This window comes from Vitis vinifera, chromosome 18, assembly GCF_030704535.1.
Source record: "Vitis vinifera cultivar Pinot Noir 40024 chromosome 18, ASM3070453v1".
Classification (NCBI taxonomy): domain Eukaryota; kingdom Viridiplantae; phylum Streptophyta; class Magnoliopsida; order Vitales; family Vitaceae; genus Vitis; species Vitis vinifera.
This window is the reverse complement of record NC_081822.1, coordinates 18,376,968-18,393,955: the sequence shown is the minus strand read 5'-3', so window position 1 is coordinate 18,393,955 and position 16,988 is coordinate 18,376,968. Positions and strand designations below refer to the sequence as shown.

Sequence of the window (16,988 nt, the reverse complement as noted above, 5' to 3'; positions counted from 1 at the left end):
TAAATGGTTAGTTCAAATAGCATATCACCCAACATGCGCTTTATCAGAAATAATCGAACAATGAAAAAAATATCAAGACACCCAAGTACTATCAAATATAGACATAGTTCACAGTGACAAACATATTCACAAAATTTAGAAAGTGGGTGATAGAGGGCGTACCTGGGTAGCATGCATAATTTATAAGATTCCTCAAAAAAGGCTAGAGTGGTTAGGACAAGTACATATTATATAATATCTTTATTATGTCTAATGTACAGTACCAAAGCCAAAATTGAGCTATGATTCGTGCCTAGCTGGTGTATGTCTTGTTGATTGGTGCTCAATCAACTAGTGTCCCTTGATTTCGGTCCTCAGACGGGAGTAATCAGCAAAATTTATAAACCTATTTCACCATGTACTAAGATAGCCTTAGGCTAGCATAGCATAGTGGCTCTAGGATCGTTCACTGGGATGGGTTTTCAAATTACAACTGATATTAATTCAAAGCTGAATTAGTGCTTTTTCATTTCAAGGTTAGCTTTAAAAGAAAACATAAAGATGTTTGAAAAGATTGGTTTTTAAGTGAAACCAATAATAAGGTGACAAAAATTACTTACAAAGAAAAGTGTTTCTTGGAGTTTTTAGATCACTGGGCTCAAGTTCCTATTTCAAAAAGAGAGTTTCGGTCACTTGAATCTTTTCCTCGCATTGGGGATTTAACATATAGTTATTTCCCGAACCAGTATGGTATAGATGCTTCCCTTTTATGGATTCAAACACTAATTCCCTATCAATGAATCATCTTGCAATGGTTCATACCTCTCACCTAGTATTGGCCATTCAAGGTGATCCTTAACCTTGGATTACCCATCAAAAGCTCGCAAGAGATAACTAATGGATGTCTCCTTGGAGTCCAAAAGCTTACCAGGTGTTGGCTATTCTAGAAAATCCTACCTTTAAACCACCTCCTAAAGGCTCACAAGAGATAAACTAGTGTAACTCAATGGACGGAGTCCACTTGCCTTACCAAGTGTTGGCCCAGGTGATTTTAAGGCATTTTAAGTTAACTAAAAAGATAAAAACCATTAACGGGTCACACTTTCTCTTCATTAAAAACTAAAACAACAAAACTTCCAATTATTGTATTTGGAACCTTACCCAGCTTCCTTCACTCTAAGAAACAAAAAACCTAGCCACTCATCCTCTAAGAAAACATCCTCAGAGTTTGTTTGGCTAGTGAGAAAAATACAATCAAAATGAGTAGGTAAGGTAGAGCAAAGCTCTGTGTATTACTTTCTTCAAAACTATACAAAAGTGTTGTCTCTGAGAAAAAACTCTCCAAGCTCTCTTTAAAAGAAAAATTACAATAGATTATATAGAAGGTTATTCACCCTTCTTTCTTACTTTCTAACTAAGGAATCCTATGATTGGTGGATTACAAGGAGAAAATAGGGATTTAAACAACAAATATCTGAAGAAAAAAAATCTAAAAGAGTCGGTTGCAAATATCTGGGAGTACACAGGTGGATTTCACAATTTGAAACATGACTTGTGAAAATTTCGCAAGTTGAATTGTCCATTTCGCAAGTTGGACCTTGATTTCGCAAGTTGACTTTTGTGATTTCGCAGCTTGCGAAATTATCTTTTAGCTTGGCACAGTTGTCTTCCAATGGCCATAAATTCTTTATTTCAGCTCCGATTTGCACACCGTTTGAAGCGTTAAATTTCTGACTTCCCAAGCTTCGAAACGATATATAGTATGTAAAAAATGGACTCCAGAAAGTGCTTGGAATGTGCCCTGCATCTGCTCTTCTCTTGAATTTCTTCATGTAAGATTCCTCCCTCTGTTTTTACTACTTGCATTCTTGATTTGGCTTTGGCAAAGGACTAAAAATCTCCAAAGCTTGGATTTTTCTTGTAAATGAGCTTCCATTTGCTTTGCCATAGATTATACATAGCTCTCCCTCATCTTAGATTTCTTTGGTGATCAAAAAGCTATCAAAAACACCAAAACTTAACACAATTTGATTAGAAACGATTGTAAGGGTCCTTAACATGTCAATTGAGTTAAAAGGTAATAAATACTACCCAAAATTGTTTAAAAGAGTTAATTACAAACTATAAAATAACATTTTTTTTAGTAGTAATCACTCCTCCCAACCGACATATTGCTAGTTCCTTAGCAATGAAGGAGAGAAAAATAAAAATAAACAATACTATAATTTACAACATCATGCTGATTACATCAAAAAAATTCAAGTGGCATGATGATCAAACTCTCACATGGAACATTAAAGATATAAAACTCAAACTTCAACAAGAGTTATCAAATAACTTGTCTAATCACAATTCATGAAGAGAAGACATTATGCAAATTTAAGTTTCAAAATACTTTCCACTCCCAAAGGGTCAATCCTAACTCTTCCACAAAAATCTATGTGTTACTTATTATTTTTTGAATATAGTATGCTGAACTAATCTCTTCCCTCAACCTAGTCCTTTTCCAACTCTTAGCAAACTGACAACCTTCAATAGGCTATGAACGCACCTCTTGGTTCACAATTTTTTTCATTGTAGGAGTACAAACCTAAAGGTATTGTTTTCTAAATTGTCCATGTAACGAAGGTCCATCGATGACTCCCAACCAATTAAGGTTTAGGGCATCAAGCTTTAAGGATCTTTCAACCACTAACTCCTCAGATTTTACCCCGGACTTTTGAGAATGAATTTTAATACCCAAGCACCTACAGTATGTTAAACTTCACCTATTCACCCTTGTAACAAGCATTGAGGTCAGTGACTCCCAACCAATGAAGGCTTAGGGCACCAGGTTTTAAAGATTTTCACCATATACCCCTTAGACCTTGCTCGGGTTTCAAGGCAAGTAAAACTTTTTTTTCTTTGTTTATCTTTTTGTTTTTTTTTTCAAAGGCTCATTGGCCTCTTATAAGGTGTCCCAACACTATTAAATGAGGTCAAAAGTACCAAGTCTAATTTTTTCTAAGTCAAGGGGGTGAAATAGTTTGTCATCTTATAATCAAAACCTAGTGTGCACAATGTGTGAATGGCTTAAAGTGGAAGAAATAAGGTTGAATTCAATAGAAGTTTCAACAATTCATCAACTTTAACAAGCATAATACAAGTTCTAAGTCAAGTAAAAAGACAAAAATTCAATTTCTCCCTTTTCATTTTGAGAATTTTTCCTTAATAACCATGGAGAGTAGAATAAAAACTTAAATTTTTTTTTTAAATTAAGCAAAAACAACTAAATTACCAAAATAACTTAGCATTAAAAGCAAAACTTCCTTCCTTAACTCTCTTCCCCCCAACCAAGCTGAACATTGCCCTCAATGTGGCAAGAGCGATTGAAAATACAGGGAGGAAGTGGTGCCTCCAAAGTGACATGAAGTCTAAGTCGTCTAGGAGAAACAACATGATTCAAAAACAACAAAAAATTATGAGTAGAGGAAATAAAATGATAGTATGCCAAGTATACTAAAAAATGATGGATATGTATTACTTGACTAGGAAAATACAATATGAACTATAGACAAGTAATACATCCAATCCCAGTATATAAAACATAAAAAAAAAACATGGGATTATGAGTTCTACTATAATAAGTAAATACAAAAAACAAAAGTAGAAAGATGATCAGGTAGTGGTGGGAGGATCGTGTGGAGATGATGGCTCGGCTGTGGTAGTCTGAGTGTTCTGGATCGGAGTCTCGATCTCTACTGTAGTAGTCTTCTCATGGGACACAGTCTACTCTGCTGGAGGAGCCTCCTGAGATGGATCCATAGGCTCTGATGGACCAGGCATATCATGCTCAGGTGAAGACAAAATACCCAAATGTTGCTGTATTTGCCTAAGGATGGCAGTATGCTGGGTCTGGGTGGCAATAAGTTGATCCTGATGTGCACGTATGACTGCCATCTGCTAGGCAAGAACGCTCTGAGTAGTGGTCAATGTTTGCAATGTATGACATAGGCCTCTGAACTCTGAAGCGGATATGGTGATAGTAGACTCAAGTGGAGAAGGCGCTGATGTAGCTGGTACGACTGGTGGAGTCCCAGGAGTGGTAGGAGGAGCAGAAGATGTAGCCTCAGGCGTGAGCACTGTAGAAGGTGCTGCAAGGGCAGGTGGTATGATCTCCGTAGGTATCTCAGCCTGCTGTGGCTACTCGTCTTGTGGTATCTCCGGATATGCTGGCCTAGTTGGGGCTCCTGGATGTGCAACATAAGCCGTCATATGAGTCCATTTGTCGAGAGTGAATATCTCTCATCAAATGCGTCGACGCTCGAGCTGAGGCTCATAAGGATAGCTCAAATGCTCTAATATCTGACAAAGCAGCCTAGGGAAAAGTAGTGGAATGACATCTGCTCTCTGTAGTTTCTTCCTATGGACCTTCTCTTCAAAGTAAAGAAGAGAGGTCATAATCAAATGATGAGGGCCAAAGTAAAAACCCTTTGATATCCTAAACAAAGCCTCTAGTATAGCTCATCTCCTCTGCACCATATGCTGAAGTGGAAACATGTTGGAGCACAGGAACACATCTAGAAGAAACATGCTAGGTGGAAGCTCCTTCCTAAAAAGAAATGAGCGTGTGGATGTCCCCCTGGACAAATACGGACCATGTCGCTCTAAGAAAAATGAGCCCACTCTCTGTAATCTGCTGGACTCATAGGCTCATATGAAATGTGCAGGGCCTCTGCAATGTGTCTTGCTCTTAAGATACCATGGCATCCATCAATAGTGAAGTGGATAACAGCAAGATCCCGGACGCGATGCGTAGTCATAGAATGATAAAATTCTAATGCTACTCGGGGATAGAAGAAATCCCTTGGAGTCATTAGGTGCTCCAAATGGTATCTTTGCAATAGGTGGAATGAATCTTTGAGCTCCGGCTGGTGTTTGAAAGCCTCTCTACCAAAGCATAGCTCGGAGTGGAATGACCTAGCTCGGCAATCCAAATTTCCTTCTATAGGTGGCTGAGTAACCATAGGTTGCCTAATAATCACTTCCGAAGTCATCCTAGAAGGAATCTGAGACTCAGTAGTAGGCGGCTGAGGCTGTGGAGGTTCTGATGACTCTATTGGGCCTGAAACTTTGGCTCTCTTTGCAGGAGGGCGACTAACTGATTTCTTGGGGCGTGAAGAGCTTGCCCTTAGTGTAGTGGGTGGTCTCCTAGTCTCGTACCTTCGGTGAGGAGGACTAGGCGGTACTCCACCCTCGGAAGGTGGAATGGCGTGGGCCTGTGGAGCCTCAGACATGGAGTCTCGTGCAGGTGAAGTTCTCGGTCTGATGTTGTGAGCTGATGGAGACAGGGTTTGGGCTCCTCTCGTCTTGGCCATGGCTGAAGTGGAGAGGTTCGTGTTCCAAAGGGTATGCGGAGGTGCGCGGGGTGGTCTTCTTCAGACGCACATGCTCTAGGCTTCTTTTGGAGAGGGTCCTCTCTAATTCTTGGATTTCGCAACTTGAAGAGCTTTTTCGCAAGTTGAAATGGCTGTGTGAAACAAAAATTGAGAAAAATAGAGGTTTAAATAGACCTTTAAATGACGATTGGCATTTTCGCAGCTTAAGGCCATTTCTCAACTTGAAGGTGATTTCGCAACCTAATTCACAACTTATTTCGCAGCAGCAAAATTGGGTTTTGAGAATGCAAAATGGCACACGTGTGCCTAGAGGGTGTTTTGCAGTTGCGAAAATTTTCACAACTTGAAGACTGAACTTGCAAAATTTTGCTTTGAGGATTTTGCAACTTGGTTCGCAGCTGCAAAATGGGCTTTTGAAGATGAGAAATGGCACACGTGTGCCTAGAGGGTGTTTCGTAGCTGCGAAAATTTTTGCAACTTGGCTTTTCAACTTGCAAATTTTTTCGCAAGTTGACCCTCATTTTCGCAACTTGATTTTTCAACTTGCGAAATTTTCGCAAGTTAAAAAAATTCCTCTGTTTTTCTCCTTCTTTGGTTCTTTATGGCTTCCCTCCACTTCCTTTGAAATTCCTCCTGATTTTGATCATTCAAAAAGTCTAAGTTATATCAAAATAAAATAAATCAAAGCAAAAAATCAAAATAAAAACAATTAATAAAGCTTTTAAATCAACAAAAACATGTGGACCTTGATTAGTCTTCAAAAAGACTAAGTCCATCTAACCCCTTTTTAGTTAGGATTTCTGTGGCTCAAGAAGACTGACTTCCTCCTTGTTTTGATTGAATGGCTCCATGAATGGTTTGAGACGGTGGCCATTGACTTTGAAAGTGTCCGTGCTGTTGGAATTTAGTAGTTCCACTACTCCATTGAGATGCACTTGGTGAATAATGTAAAGTCTTATCCACCTTGACTTTAGCTTTCCTGGAAAGATATGGAGCCTAGAGTCATAGAGTAAGACTCTTTGTCATTTTCGAAATTCTTTGTTGGAGATTAACTGATCATGCCACCTCTTCATCCTCTATTTTGCAACTTTGGAATTGATGTAGGCATCATTTCTTAATTCCTCTATCTCATTAAGGTCTAAGCACCTCTTCATCCCGGCTTTGTTCAAGTCCATGTTTACCTTTTTAATTGCCCACCAAGCCTTGTATTCAACTTCCACAGGGAGATGACATGCTTTTCCATAGACTAGGCGATAAGGAGACATGCCAAGAATAGTCTTGTAAGCTGTTCTATATGCCCATAGTGAATCATGGAGCTTAACAGACCAATCTCTTCTACTCGTGTTCACCACCTTCATCAATATATTCTTGATTTCCCTATTTGCTAACTCTACTTGCCCGAAAATCTGAGGGTGGTAAGGTGTAGCTACCTTATGCTTCACCCCATACTTGGCTAAAAGAGTTTCAAAAGGCTTGTTGCAAAAATGAGTACCCCCATCACTGATTATGGCCTTTGGCACCCCAAATCTTGAGAAGATGTTCTCTTTGAGAAACTTGAGAACAACTCTGTGATCATTGTGTTTACACGGGATTGCCTCAACCCATTTAGAAACATAGTCTACCCCCACCAAAATGTAAGAGTTACTAAAAGACATAGGGAAAGGTCTCATGAAGTCAATGCCCCAAACATCGTAGAGATCGACTATTAAAATGGGGTTCATAGGCATTTGATTTCTTTGTGTCAGCTTCCCAAGCCTTTGGCATCTATCACAGCTCCTACACATGGTGTGAGCATCTTTGAAAAGTGATGGCCAACTAAAACCTGATTGCAACACCTTCATGGTTGTTTTCTGAGAGGCAAAGTGGCCTCCACATGCACTTTCATGGCAATGACTGAGGATTCCCTGTTGCTCTTGTTCAGGGACACACTTCTTTATTATTTGATCTGCACAATACTTGAAAAGAAAATGTTCTTCCCAATAGTAGGCATGAATCTTTTCAAATAAGTACTTCTTATCTTGTGCTTTCCACTCACTTGGAACTTCACCAGTAACTAGATAGTTAGAAATATGAGCATACCAATGAGCATCTTCTAGCAACATAAGTGACTCCTCCGGAAAATCATCATTAATAGGTAAAACATGGGAATTATGTGCTATAGCCAACCTTGAAAGGTGGTCAACTACCACATTCTCCATTCCTTTCTTATCTTTGATTTGGAGATTGAACTTTTGTAGTAAGAGAATCCATCTAATCAACCTTGCTTTTGCATCTTGCTTTGTTAATAAGTACTTCAAGGCTGAATGGTCAGTAAAAACAACAATGAAAGACCCTACTAGATAAGCACGAAATTTGTTTAAGGCAAAAACTACAGCTAACAATTCTTTCTCTGTGGTTGTGTAGTTTCTTTGCGCTTCATTCAATGTTTTGCTTGCATAGTAGATCACATAGGGCTTTCCATCCTCTCTTTGACCAAGAACAACTCCTATAGCAAAGTCACTGGCATCACACATCACTTCAAAAGGTAGTTGCCAGCTAGAAGCCCTCACTATTGGAGCGGTTGTCAAGAACTGCTTCAGTTGCTCAAAACTCTTTTGGCATCTCTCATCCCATACAAATTTAGCATCCTTACCCAATAGTTCGCAAAGAGGCTTTGAAAGTTTAGAGAAATCTTTTATAAACCTCCTGTAAAACCCAACATGGCCAAGGATTTGCCTTACTCCTTTTACAATTGTTAGGGATGGCAATTTGATAATAAGTTCCACATTTGCTTTATCAACTTCAATGCCTTTCTTGGAAATGATGTGGCCAAGGAAAATTCCTTGTTGTACCATAAAATGGCATTTCTCCTAGTTAAGCACTAAGTCCTTTTCAAGGCTTCGGTTCAGAACCGCTTCCAAGTTAACTAAGCATTCTTCAAATGTACTTCCATATATGGTGATGTCATCCATAAAAACCTCCATAATACGCTCCACCATATCACTGAAAATGCTTAACATACATCATTGGAATGTTGCAGGTGCATTGCATAAACCAAAAGGCATTCTTCTGTGAGCATATGTTCCAAATGGACATGTGAAGGTGGTCTTCTCCTGGTTTTCAACATCAATTTCTATTTGAAAATACCCGGAGTAGCCGTCTAAGAAACAATAGAAAGGATGGCCTGAGACTCTCTCCAACACTTGATCAATAAATGGCAATGGAAAATGATCATTCCTTGTCACAACATTCAATTTTCTACAATCAATATACACCCTCTAACCTGAAGTGAGGCGTGTAGCAACTTCTTCTCCCTTTTCATTTTGCACCACTATGATCCTTGATTTCTTTGATACTACTTGAGTAGGACTCACCCATGGGCTATCTGATATAGGGTAGATAATACCGGCTTGAAGTAGCTTAAGAACCTCAGCTCGCACCACCTTTTGTATATGAGGATTCAATCTTCTTTGAGGTTGATGAATTGGCTTAGCTTATTCTTCCAGGTATATATGATGTGTACAGACTAAATGACTGATGCCTTTCAAGTCAGATATTTGCCATCCCATTGCTTTCTTACATCTCTTGAGAACTTCAAGTAAACATGTTTCCTGAGGAGTAGTAAGAGATGAAGATATAATAACATGGCACTTCTTATTCTCTTCTAGGTATGTATACTTCAACTTTGTGGGCAGGGGCTTCAGATTAAGCTTTGGGGGCTCCTCTTTAACAGCTTCTTGTGCCTCCTCTTTATTGAACAAAGGTAGAATTTCTTCTATCCTCTTCCAATCTTGTAGAGTAGCAAGCAAATCTGAGGGTTTAGACAACCCTTCATCAAGATTCCTAAGACTTTCATTCAACTTCTCTTGCATTTTCTTATTACAATGCTCCTCCACTAAAGTGTCAATGATGCATACCTCTTCTGGACCTTCCTCTTCTTCCGGAGTGATTGACTTTTTAGACATATAGAAGATATTGAGCTCCAATGTCATGTTGCCAAATGTGAGTTGCATGAGTCCATTCCTACAATTTATGAGTGCGTTTGATGTAGCTAGGAATGGTCTTCCAAGTATGATAGGAACATAATTAGTTTCCTTGACAATTGGGTCTGTGTCAAGAACAACAAAATCCATTGGATAGTAGAAATTGTCAACTTGAACGAAGACATCTTCAATTATCTCTCTTAGAATTTTCACTGATCTATCTGTTAGAGATAGAGTGATTGATGTTGGCTTTAATTCACCAAGTCCCAATTGCTTGTAGACAAAGTATGGTAGCAAATTCACACTTGCCCCTAAGTCTAACAAAGCTTTCTCCACTACAGTTCCTCCAATCATCATTGAGATGGTAGGGCAACCTGGATCTTTGTACTTCAATGGAGACTTGCACTGTATGATGGCACTTACTTGCTCAGTCAAGAAGGCTTTCTTATTCACATTCAACCCTCTTTTGATAGTACACAAGTCCTTCACGAATTTAGCATAAGTCGGCACTTGTTTAATCATATCTAGCAATGGGATGTTGACTTTCACCTGTCTCAATACTTCAAGAATTTCTGATGCATTTTTTATTCCCTTTTTTCCATGCAAAGCTTGAGGAAAAGGTGGAGGTATGTGTTTCTTTATCACATCTCCCTTGATAACTATTTTCTCTGGATTTTCACTCATTGTTGAATCATGGTCCTCTTTCCTTTCACTGTTATCTTTCTTATTTCCTTTGATTTCCTCCCTCTTCTCTGTCTCTTCTTCTGCCTCCTCTTTTTCAAAAAGTGGCTTGGTTGTAGGCATCTCAACCTCTTTACCACTCCTTAGAGTGATCAAGGCTTTGACGTCTCTCACCTGTGAAGACTCTCCCTCATGAGCTTCCACTTCATGGATACTCTTGGGGTTTTGGTGAGGTTGAGAAGGAAATCTCCTCTTTTCTTGCACTATGTTAAGGTTAATGAGCCTTAAGATTGATTATTGGAGATTATCTATCTTCTGAGGTAAATCATTTTGCATTCCATCCATCCTTTTATTCAATGTATTCTCTACACTGTCAATTCTTTGACTGAGTTGAGCATTGATGGATTTTTTTATCTCCAACAAAATCTCCCACGACCTTGCTTAGATTCACTATTGCTTGCTCAAGATTTGAAGCTTGTTGAGATGCTTGGCCTGGTTGTGTGTACTGAAGTGTTCTTGGCTTCCAGGAACAATTTGGATGGTTCTTCCAATTTGAATTGTAGGTATTTCCATATGAAGCATTGTTGTTGGGCTTGAATTGTCCAATGACATTCGCTTGATCTCCAAACATTTCTCTAACAGCTGGAATTGTAGGACACTCTTCTACCAAATGCTCATAAGATTGACAAATAGAACAAGGCATGACTTGCACTGGTGTTTCAGTAACGGCTTGCATTTAACGTATCTTTTTCAGTTCTAGCTCCTCCAATCTTCTTGTCATAGCTGCAACGTTTGCTTTCATGTCAATATCTTCATTCAAGGTATACATCCCAACCTTAGCATTAAAGGCATTTGGTTGAGACTTCGTCTTTCCCACTTCTCCTTTGTTCGGTTCATCTCATCCTCTTAAGACTTCAGCAACATAATTCAAGAAATCCATGGCTTCCTCCGGATTCTTACTCATGAAATCTCCTCCACACATAGTCTCGAGGAGTTGCTTCATTGAGGAAGACATACCGTCATAAAAGTAACTCACTAATAGCCATGTATCAAAACCATGGTGAAGACAAGCATTGATAGCTTCCATGTATCTCTCCCAACACTCATAGAATTTCTCATTCTCTTTAGCTGAGAAGTTTTAAATTTGCCTTTTCAAGCCATTTATCCTATGAGTAGGGAAAAATTTCTTGAGAAATTCAGCTTGCAAATCAGTCCAAGTTCGGATACTCCTTGGCCTTAAAGAATTAAGCCAAATCTTGGCCTTATCCTTCAAAGTAAAAGGAAATAGCTTTAGCCTCATCAAGTCGATTTAAGCTCCCCCCTCTTGGAATGTATTACAAACATCTTCAAATTCCTTGATATGCGCGTAGGGATTCTCACTTTCCATCCCATGGAAAGTAGGTAGAAGCAGCACAATATGCGGTCTGATTACTAGCTGCTCTGTAGGAGGCACTATGCATGATGGTGCACTCATATAAGGTGGATGCATGTGGTCCCTCATTGATCTGAATGCATTAGGATTGTCCTGGTGACCATGATGTTCAAGCACAATTCCAACTCTGTTTTATGAGGTGTTTCAAATTTCACCAGTCTTCCTCTACTGTCTCGTATCCAATATGACATACACAACAAGTAACAAATGTAACAAAAACAAAGAAACAAAAGAAAACAAATCTACAAAAAGACTAAGATTAATTAAAACTGAATTAAAATATGGGTTAAAATATGAACAAGTAAAAGAAACAATTAAAAAGAGTTAGTAAAATGAAAGAAAAATCACCAAACTTGTGATGAAGATCACAAGTACTCTGAAAGGGTAATATCACTATAAAGTTGGCACCATCCCCGGCAACGACGCCATTTGATTCATGCCCAACTGGTGTATGTCCTATTGATTGGTGCTCAGTCAACTGGTGTCCCTTGATTTTGGTCCTTAGACGGGAGTAATCAACAAAATTTATAAACCTATTTCACCATGTACTAGGATAGCCTTAGCTAGCATAGCATAGTGGCTCTAGGATCGTTCACTGGGATAGGTTTTCAAATTACAACTGATATTAATTCGAAGCTGAATTGGTGCTTTTTCATTTCAAGGTTAGCTTTAAAAGAAAACATAAAGATGTTTGAAAAGGTTGGTTTTTAAGTGAAACCAATAATAAGGTAACGAAAATTACTTACAAAGAAAAGTGTTTCTTGGAGTTTTTAGATCATTGGGCTCAAGTTCCTATGCAAAAAGAGAGTTTCGGTCACTTGAATCTTTTCCTCGCATTGGGGATTTAACATATAGTTATTTCCCGAACCGGTATGGTACAGATGCTTCCCTTTTATAGATTCAAACACTAATTCCCTGTCACTGAATCATCTTGCAATGGTTCATACCTCTCACCTAGTATTGGACATTCAAGGTGATCCTTAACCTTGGATTACCTGTCAAAAGCTCGCAAGAGATAACTAATGGATGTCTCCTTGGAGTCTAAAAGCTTACCAAGTGTTGGCTATTCTAGAAAATCCTACCTTTAAAGCACCTCCCAAAGGCTCGCAAGAGATAAAATAGTGTAACTCAATGGACGGAGTCCACTTGCCTTACCAAGTGTTGGCCCAGGTGATTTTAAGGCATTTTAAGTTAACTATAAAGATAAAAACCATTAACGGGTCACACTTTCTCTTCATTAAAAACTGAAACAACAAAACTTCTAATTATTGTATTCGGAACCTTACCTAGCTTCCTTCACTCCAAGAAACAAAAAACCTAGCCACTCATCCTCTGAGAAAACATCCTCAGAGTTTGTTTGGCTAGTGAGAAAAATACAATCAAAATGAGTAGGTAAGGCAAAGCAAAGCTCTGTGTATTACTTTATTCAAAACTATATAAAAGTGTTGTCTCTGAGAAAAAACTCTCCGAGCTCTCTTTAAAAGAAAAATTACAATAGATTATATAGAAGGTTATTCACCCTTCCTTCTTACTTTCTAACTAAGGAATCCTATGATTGGTGGATTACAATGAGAAAATAGGGATTTAAACAACAAATATCTGAAGAAAAAAATCTAAAAGAGTCAGTCACAAATATCTGGGAGTACACAGGTGGATTTTGTAAGTTGAAACATGACTTGCGAAAATTTCGCAAGTTGGACCTTGATTTCGCAAGTTGACTTTTGTGATTTCGCAGCTTGTGAAATTGTCTTTCAGCTTGATGCGGTTGTCTTCCAATGGCCATAACTTCTTCATTTTAGCTCCGATTTGCACACTGTTTAAAGCATTGGATTTCTGACTTCTCGATCTTCAAAAAAATATATAGCATGTAAAAAATGGACTCCAGGAAGTGCTTGGAATGTGCCCTGCAGCTGCTCTCCTCTTGAATTTCTTCATATTAGATTCCTCTCTCTGTTTTTCCTCCTTGCATTCTTGATTTGGCTTTGGCAAAGGACTACAAAGCTCCAAAGCTTGGATTCTTACTGTAAATGAGCTTCCATTTGCTTTGCCATGGATTATACAAAGCTCTCCCTCATCTTAGATTGCTTTTGTGATCAAAAAGCTATCAAAAACACTAAAACTTAACACAATTTGATTAGAAATGATTGCAAGGGTCCTTAACATGTCAATTGAGTTAAAAGGTAATAACTACTACCCAAAAGTGTTTAAAAGAGTTAATTAAAAACTATAAAATAGCACTTTTTGAGTAGTAATCAAGCTAAGATAAAATCAAATGACTCTAAAAATAATAACAATTTCGAGTAAAGTATAAAACCATCAGCATGCAATTAGAAAAGGAAGCATCACAAAACAATTTCTAAAAAAATGGCTTAGAATGGAATTTAATTATGAAAATTTTTAGGAAACAACTCCTACACATCTAGATCAACATACCAAAATCCAAACCCCATTCAAATGACAGATTGCAGCAAAGATACCTAAAGGTTCTACAAAGTCCAGATTAGATAAGAAAAATTGACATGCATAAACAATTTTTTAAACAAAATAATAAATGATCACATAAAATCATTAAAAAAAAAATCACACACATATTTCAAAGTGTCTATATCACATAAAAATAGAATCCAAGGTCAGATATTACTCAAAAATATTTTTAAAACACTCAAGCTAATCAGATGTCCAGAATCCGGCGTGCACAATATGCACGACTTTGAAAAATCGTATCTCTCTCAAAAAAGCATATATTTTTAATATTTTATGTGTCTAAGATCAATTTCAAGAAGTTTAGAATCAAGAAAAAATATCGAGTCAAAGGTCATTTATTATTTTATTTTTACAAAAAGGTTTCAGGTGTATAGAACTAGGTGAAAACAGAACCCCCCTAAAAACTCATTCATATCTTCTATTCCATAATTGCTTTCTAACTCAAACGAAACTTTAAATTCACGTTCAAGAAGTGAGGAAAGTCATACAAGTTTTGGAATTTTTTTAAAAAAACATTCTAAAGTTGCTAAAACAAATTTTAAATCTAAAGGGTCAGTGGCTAAGTATAAACTGGTAGCAAGGAAGAGTTTTGAAAAATTTTCTTATGTAGGGGTTCCATCAAGTCGCATTCAATTTTTGTAAGTTTTTACATGTGTATCCCCATTAGTTTGGGAGCACAAGTCCAAACCTATGTGAATAAAAAAACCAATTTTTTTTTTTAAAAAAAAACAACAAAGGAGAAACGCAATGTAAATGAAATGAGTTGCATAATTTTAATAGAAAGTGTGTTCTTTGCCTAAAGCTAGAATGAGTGTTTTCTAAAACCTTTTATTGGTGATTTGAATGCTTTTGAAAATGACTTTAAGGGAAGAAACAAAAGAGGGACCCAATGATTTTTTAAATCCCAATCACTAGGCACAAAATAAATTTTTTTGATTTATAACTTAAGAGGGTTTTGAAAACAAGAGAAAAGCTAAATTGGACCCTCCTTTTTAGCTACCTTTCATTTGGGATCAAGGAGCCAAACTTATGATGACAAAATTCATTTTTTTTTAAATAATAAAATTTGATTCAACTCAAAATGCCAATTTAATAAATAAAAAAAATTCTAATATTTTAACCGACCAAAAGAAAAAAATTTAACCTAATCATTTAACCGACCAAAACAATATAATTTTAACACTAAAAAAAAAACCCATAAAAGGTACAACAACTTTATTATCTAACTTGCCAAATCAATATAAATGCAACATTAAGAATTAATACCATCAAAATTAAGAAGTTTTTGAAACAAGCAATAACCTAATATTTCAACACTAAAGTTTGAAAAAAATTAAAAAAATTGAAAATTAGCATAATTAGGAATAAGAATCATTTAAAACAAGCAATAACCCCAAGATTGCATCCTACACCCATCATTCATATCTTCAATGCAAAATTCCAAAATTCAAATGCATTTTCTTCAAAATAGAAAATTTGAAATAGTGGCAATGAGCACAAACCTTGATTGAGGTCATTAATGCCACAAGCTCAAACTATTTTAACATGTCACAATGTGGTGTTTTCCGCATTAAACCCCACTGGAGACGCTGCAACTCATGCCGACAATTCTGTGACAGAAGTGCAAAGTATTCTCTCTCAACCCGTGCCTCAAAAGCCACTCATTCATGGCTATTTGGAGGGTAATATTGCTCAAATTTGGTTGACTTCACATAATAATTCACTCCCTTTTGTGTGACAAACCGGTATTCATATGGGTAAGATCTAGCGAATGCATACATTGGCTCCATTCTTATTCCCATTCCATCTCGAATGCGAACCCCCGAAACTGGGTGGTTTCTTGAGGCATTCCACTGAAAAAGAAGTTCCTAAAGATCTCTTCTGCATCAACACCGCCATCATAGAACCTATTAAAACCGTTTGCCCTGCGAGTCACTGAATGCCGCTCATAAATTGGTTCATACGACCGAACAAAATCGTACTTTTTCTAGCTCTCTTCATTGCTTAGACACTGAAATGCTTCAGACACTGCCTTAAAAGCCTCCTCTACACCCGGAGCCTTGTTCTTATCAGGGTGAACCTTCAAAGATAGTTTCCGATAAGCCTTGCGAACATCCTAAACAATACAACTCTTCTCCAACCCTAGAGCCTCATAGTAATCTTTCTTCTTCTTAAACTGCCTCACAATTGAGATCCGTTCCTCTGTGTACACCACCGATGATGAAGACGACGACGCTGAAGACCCACTAGATGAAACCCTATGCCGAACCAAAGGAAGATTGGAGGCCTTCAAAGCCTTATCATTAGCCCCACCGGCTGGCGTCTCCAATTGACCTGTTTCTCGTTCAATCACCGATAAGAGATCATCAACAGGAAGATTCAAATCAAGACGACGCGCTTTCGTAATGAATTTCAAGGCACAGGCTCGATCCCCTGCCTCCAACGTATCTTTCCCAATTTTCAAGCATTTCAAGGCCTCATCTTTGTTCCCGTCCATATCGAAATCACAGAAAATATGAAGGAACCCTCGACCTTCCCCTATAATCTAAACCCCTCTTTTCTCCTCGATGTCTTCCCCTTTGATGATCACTTGCTTGCAGTCCAAATCCCTTCCGCATTGTTAGACCTTCCATTGGCCTCATGTAGAAGTTTTGTCGTCTTTCATGGAGTCCCCTTGAACCTTAATCTGCTGCCTACCTTAACGTCCTGAATTTCTTTTCCTTCCTCATAAAACAACAAAACCTCCTGCTTCATCACGCTCAGAACTTCCCCTTTTCTAGCTTCCATGCGTGGTGACTTTTATTTGCTTCTCAAGAAGGAATCTCACTTTCCTCTAAAGAACCCTCTCACTTTCTTCATTAAACGCACAAACTTATAATTCCTCCAAAACCAATTTGGTAGTTTTATTTTTATTTTTTTTCATTTTTAATTGTCTCCCTTTCTAAAGAAAAACCTCAAACTCCAATCTCCTTCTCCAAGCCGTGTTAGTTTTCAATTGTTTCCTTATCTCAGAGAGCCACCTTTCCTAAAACTCTCCCAAAACGTATCTTCTAATCTTAATATGGTATCCAT

General features: G+C 37.8%; 1 pseudogene; it reads right to left on the bottom strand.

Annotated features, from left to right (window-relative positions):
* Positions 1-15,335: 15,335 nt before the first annotated feature.
* LOC100854569 (chaperone protein dnaJ 49-like) lies at positions 15,336-16,434 on the bottom strand (annotated as a pseudogene).
* Between the last annotated feature and the right edge of the window lie 554 nt (positions 16,435-16,988).